At 43.3% G+C, this 6,090-nt stretch overlaps 1 long non-coding RNA gene across 1 annotated transcript in view; it reads left to right on the top strand.

The window, feature by feature from the left end:
* Window positions 1–5,802: 5,802 nt before the first annotated feature.
* LOC135187067 (uncharacterized) overlaps window positions 5,803–6,090 on the top strand; it is a 128,868-nt gene continuing 128,580 nt past the window's right edge. Inside the window, exon 1 of the long non-coding RNA XR_010307177.1 lies at window positions 5,803–5,898. This is a non-coding gene — a long non-coding RNA (uncharacterized LOC135187067). The remainder of the gene's footprint in view (window positions 5,899–6,090) is intronic.

Below are 6,090 nucleotides of genomic sequence, written 5' to 3'. Positions count from 1 at the left end.
TGTCTAATTTTTTTTTTAGATTCTTTGCCACTAGGTTAAACTTTAATAGTTTTCATTCTGTGCTGCTCAATTTGCCCTCATATGGTTCTTCTTTAGATAACATTACTTGTACAAATTCCAACTGAAGCGGAATCAGTAATCTTCAGCCAGTCTTGACAGCATTTCTAATGCAGTGCAGCTATGGAATTTCATTCTGTCTTCTTGTTTTCCAAATTATGTCTAAATAAATGAACAGAGATGCAGGATCAAATGAACTTTGCTAAACACTCTTTTCTCAAAGAATGACATTTAGAGCTCTTATTAAATAGCTGATCATTTTGAATGCAAAACCTTTGTAGAATTCAATCGGAAATTCCCCAAGCAGAAAGTCAAAGATTCTTGCTTTACAGAGATTTTAAGGGGGGGGAAGGAACTTTACAGAATGTTTCAGGTGTAGGCACTATTTCATTCAAAATTCTCTTTCTGCCCAGTGATGTCAAGGGCAGTTTTGTTACTGAGTTTGATGAGAGGAAGACTGGGTCCTAGAGACTCAGACTAGGTAGCCAACAAACTTTCAGCATATGTGTAGTCCAGTTAAAGTGATGACACTGTACACAAGATAGAACTTACACATACATTCAGGTGCCAAACAACAGGTCCTCAACACAAAACAGGCTGTAAGAACAATCTGGGGAAAAAAATATGGGCACTGTTGAGGCTAGAATAAATAGAAGCATGAAACAGCTGTAGTTTCTAAACCCAGGTATTTTAAACAAAATACCTTTCTCCTCTTGTTCCCAGGATGCTAAATCTCTTTCTACTGTGAAGCATAGCGATATGATATTAGGATGTAAAATTGAATGCACAGGTGAGAATGGCATCACTCAGCTGCTGAACTTGACAAAAATGTGACATGCAGAACCCACTTTTACAGTCAATTTGTGATAATGTCAGCAGAAGTGACTGCTAAACAAAGCTTTCACTGCCATGCTGCAATAGGTTAAAAGTGACATAAAATGGCAGTTAGAATATGATTTTCAGAGAGGCCAAAGAGTGATTCCTACAGGCATCTTCAAATGTCCTACTCTCTAAGTGTAGCTTGCTAAGTCTGCTGAGTAGATGGAAAGCTGCTTGGCAGAAAGGAACTTGGGGTTATTGACTGACAGCTGAACATGAGCCAGCAATGTGCCTGGGTGGCCAAAAAGGCCAAGAGCATCCACACCTGCATCAGGAATAATGTGGCCAGCAGGACTGGAGAGGTCTTTGTCCCACTGTACTTGGCACTGTTGAGACTTCACCTTACTACTCTGTTCAGTTTTGAGCACTGCAATTTAAGGGAGACATCAATTTACCTGGGCCTGGGCAACGCCTTTGACACTGTTGTGCACCACATCCTGTTCTCCAAACTGATCTCCAGACTGGTGACACATGGGTTTGATGGGTGGAGCACTGATAGATAAAGAACTGGCTTGATGGCTGCACTCAAAGAGTGGCTGTCAATGGCTCCATGTCCCAGTGGAGGCCAGTGACAAGTGGAGTCCCTCAGGGATCACTCCTGGAACCAGGCTTGTTTTACATCTTTGTGGGTGCCGTGGACAGAGGCATTGAGTACAGCCTCGGCAAGTTTGCTGACAACACCAAGCTGTGTGGTGCTCTTGACAGGCAGAGTTAAACGATCCATGCAGAAGGACCTGGACAGGCTGCAGATGTGAGCCCAGGGCAACCTCATGAAGTTCAAGACCAAGTGCAAGGTCCTGCAGCTGGGTCAAGGCAATCCCAAGCACCAATATAGGCTGGGCAGTGACTGGCTGGAAAGCAGCCCTAATGAGAGAGACTTGGGGGTGCTGGTGGAGGAGAAGCGCAATATGAGCTGTCAGTGTGCTCTGGCAGCCCAGAGAGCAACCACAGCCTGGGCTGCAGCAAGAGCAGTGTGGCCAGCAGGGTGAGGGAATTGATGCTCCCCTTCTACTCCACTCTGGTGAGACCCTACCTGGAGTACTGCGTCCAGTTCTGGAGCCCCTATTTACAAGGGGGATATGGATGTGCTGGAAGGTGTCCAGAGAAGGGCCATGAGGATGAGCAGAGGGCTGCAGCACCTCTCCTATGAGGAGAGACTGAGGGAGTTGGGGCTGTTCAGTCTGGAGAGGAGAAGGGTCTGAGGTGAATTTATTGTGACCTTTCAGTATCTTAAGGGGGCCTACAAGAAAGTTGGGGAGGGACTTTTTAGGATGTCAGGTAGTGATAGGACTGGGGGGAATGGAACAAAGCCAGAAATGGGTAGATTCAGACTGAATGTTAGGAAGAAATTCTTCATCACGAGGGTGGTGAGAGCCTGGAACTGGTTGCCCAGGGAGGTGGTTGAGGCCCTGTCCCTGGAGGTGTTTAAGGCCAAGCTGGATGAAGCTCTAGACAGCCTGATCTAGTGTGAGGGGTCCCTGCTCATGGTAGGGGGTGTTGAAACTGGATGATCCTAGTGGTCCCTTCCAACCCTAACTGATTCTATGATTCTAAGGTGCTGGAGCGGGTCCAAAGAAGGGCAACAAAGCCAGTGAGGGGTCTGGAGAACGTGTCTCATGAGGAGCAGCTGAGGGAGCTGTTGTTTACTCTGAAGAAAATGGGGCAGAGAGGAGAGCTTATCACTCTCTACAACTACCTGAAAGGAAGTTGTAGAGAGGTGGCTGTTGATCTTTTCACACAAGTCACAACTAATAGGACAAGAGAAAATGGAATCAAGTCACACCAGGGAAGCCTTAGGCTAGACATTAGGAAAAAAATCTATACCAAATGCGTTATCCAAAACTGGAACAGGCTGCCCAGGGAAGTGGTTGGATTGCCATCCCTGGATGTATTTAACAGCTGTCTAGATATGGCAATGAGCTATGGTGTAGAAGAAGCACTGGTAGAGTTAGATAACGGTTGGACTTGGTGATCTTGAATGTCCTCTCCAATCAGAGTGATTCTGTGCTTCTGTCATTCATTAAATTCACTGAGAAGTAAAAATGAACAAAGATTATGTTAAACTTGAATTGGTTTGTGGTGCCACAGAAACCTGAGCAGTTTTCTGGGGAGGGAAGGTCTAAAAGGATTCAGCACTGCCAACTCAGCAGTGCTGAACCAGACCATGTGGTAAGTAGTGCAAAAACCAACTCTGGGTTTTGCAGGCACTGCTTTAAGTGTAACCTAACAAGTGCTAAGCCAGCGAGACACCCAAAGCGAGTTGACTTGGCATCTGTGTGCTCTCACCAGTATGCTGCTCCCAGGCAGCTTCTCCATGGGGCCAACATGGTTCCAGAGGAAGGCTGATGCTCTGACACACCTCTTGGTTCTCCTTATAACCAAGATCAATAAGCACTACTCTGTGGATGGATTCTTTACTCTGCAGGAATCATTTCAAACCCAGAGGGACTGACTACCTCCAACTCACCACTATTTATGTTAGATCTAGACTGGTTGCACACAGGTGTCTCTGCACCACGCAGTCTGGTAACCACTGGAGCTGTGTATTTTCCCATGACCCTTACTGCCATAGTTCCCATTTCAACAAATAAAGGAGTCAGCTGTATTACAGTTGTTTTAATGGAAGACTGCTCCATTTGTGGTGACAAGTGTTACTCTTTGAGATGAGTGCCACCACTGGTAACAACAAGTAGCAACTGATTCTGAACCTGCTGCCTTGCTAAATGAAATAGAAGACATCAAACAAAAGAATGACAGTGCTTGCTTAAGCCCATTACAGAAGGATAATGAAGACTTGGGGGATAATGGTGTTCATTCTTTCCAACACACAGAGCTTTAATGAACATGAAAGTGAAATAGCAATGGTCCAGATACTGAGTTCCAGCTTAAATCAGAGTAAAGTTCCCACTTTACTTTCTGGCCCTTCACTGTCAATTTTAGGGTTCATTACTTTGCTTCTTACTCTTGATGGACAAAGCACTGCCATTCCTCACTCTGCAATGGTACATTACCCCACAGTGCAGGGCCAACCTCTGATTAAACTCTGTCATTTATTAAGGAATAGTAGGGGACAACAGGCTGGTCACAGGTCATCTTAAATGGAATCAGTTTCAGAGACACAGGATTTTTGTTGACAGCTTAAAGCTGAGCTGCTCTGTGTGCATTTGGGTGTTGCCTTTAGCTTGCTTTATCTTTGTAGTTTAAAAATACTCGAGTCTCTGTAGCTGCAGTTTTGTCCTTTTTTAAATCCAAAGTGAAATGATTATCAATTTATATCATTATTTTGATTGAAATTAAGACAAGTTAAAGGGAATAGAAAGCAGCTTCAGTTAGACTGATACAACTCTCATATAAGGCACTCCTCATTTAATCTGGCTGTTTATAATGGTCCTATCTGGTTAATGAAACTACAGGCAAAAGTGGTGCAACGATAAACCACTAGGTCTTTTTATGCTGCTGGGTTTATAGATCTGATTTCTTTGTGAAGAGCAGCTGTTATCTGCTTGGATTGTCTGAGTTCAAAGACATAATCAGGAAACCTCATACATCTATAGTCAGAAACCCATTCAGTTCTGTGAAGCTGCACTGACTGAGAATTAGAAATACCCCTAATGACAGCTGGCTGCATCTGGACAATTAACACAGACAAACTTTCATCCTTCGTCTCATTATAGTTGGTTGGTTTCTCTCTGTATATTTTCTTTCTTTATCTGAGATGCTTTCTTTTTTTTTTTAATTTCACAAATATAACTTAACTGAGATGGTTTTCAGGACTACAACCATCATGTAGCCATATGCACTTCACAGAATAAAGAAGAAATCAAATATGATAATTTGTTTTGTGTAGGGATGTAGGGACACAGGCTTAAAGAATTAATGATGTGTATCATAAATTAGTATTAGTTAAAACAATAAAAATATAATCAGCTATGTTTAATACAGATGCAGGAGTTCAATTTTGTATGTGCAGTGAAGAACCTTAAATTAGTAGTACAATAGTCGCACCCAGAAGTACACCACCACCAAGTCAGGCTTAGGGGTGACCTTATTGCTGTCTACAACTACCTGAAGGGTGGTTGTGGCCAGGAGGAGGTTGCTCTCTTCTCTCAGGTGGCCAGCTCCAGAACAAGAGGACACAGCCTCAGGCTGCGCCAGGGGAAATTTCGGCTCGAGGTGAGGAGAAAGTTCTTCACTGAGAGAGTCATTGGGCACTGGAATGGGCTGCCTGGGGACGTGGTGGAGTCGTCGTCCCTGGGGCAGTTCAAGGCAAGGTTGGATGTGGCACTTGGTGCCATGGTCTAGCCTTGGGCACTGTGGTAAAGGGTTGGACTTGATGATCTGTGAGGTCTCTTCCAACCTTGGTGATACTGTGATACTGTGATACTGTGTGATACAAGCCATTCTCAAGTTACAGGCTAAAGTGGCTCTTTTGCTCCTACTGTCCTGGTGTCCTTCTTGTGCATTCAATCATGTGGATGTCTCTTGTAGAGGTGAAAAAAACTCTTGTTTGAATTTGTTACTGATTTGCAAAGTCAGTTCTACTAGGCGAAATGGAGCTGGATTGATAAGAGCTTTATGCAGTAAACATGAATTCATTCACGCAGAAGCTGTATAACCAAACATAGGTGCTTTACAAATAAAGCAGATGGGCAAAGAGTCACCTTTAGTAAGATCATTTCACAGTATTGTCAGGGTTCTATCTGCTGCAGTTGGAAACCATCTCTGAGCTGCTGGATATGTGTTTATTGGCAGGAAGGGAGGCAGTGTAGCTGCAGTGATTTATCAAAAGGCTTGATAGTCTACCTTTTGCTTGAGTTTACTATCTGTGAATTTGTTCATATGTCAGCAGTTGCAGTTTGAGATTCTTCAAGTGCTTAATGGCAGGAGTTGCAGTGATACTTCCTCTCCAAATGATACAGGCAGTTCTGCGATCTCTGTAAAGCAACCATCCCAAGCTGTCAGGTAGGATTTCTTTTCCTTACATGAATATGTTTTACTCAATTAAATACTAGCATGTACTAAAGCCCTTTAATTGTGTGTTGTTTCTCTATATTTTGTCTAGTAATTATTTTAAAGGTGAATCTTTAATCATTGCACTTAAATGGTTTTATAGGAATTATCACTAAACTGCAGGTATCTAATTCTTTAACATAG

Source organism: Pogoniulus pusillus, chromosome 26 (genome assembly GCF_015220805.1).
Source record: "Pogoniulus pusillus isolate bPogPus1 chromosome 26, bPogPus1.pri, whole genome shotgun sequence".
Taxonomy (NCBI): Eukaryota; Metazoa; Chordata; class Aves; order Piciformes; family Lybiidae; genus Pogoniulus; species Pogoniulus pusillus.
This window is presented reverse-complemented; position numbering and strand designations above follow the sequence as displayed.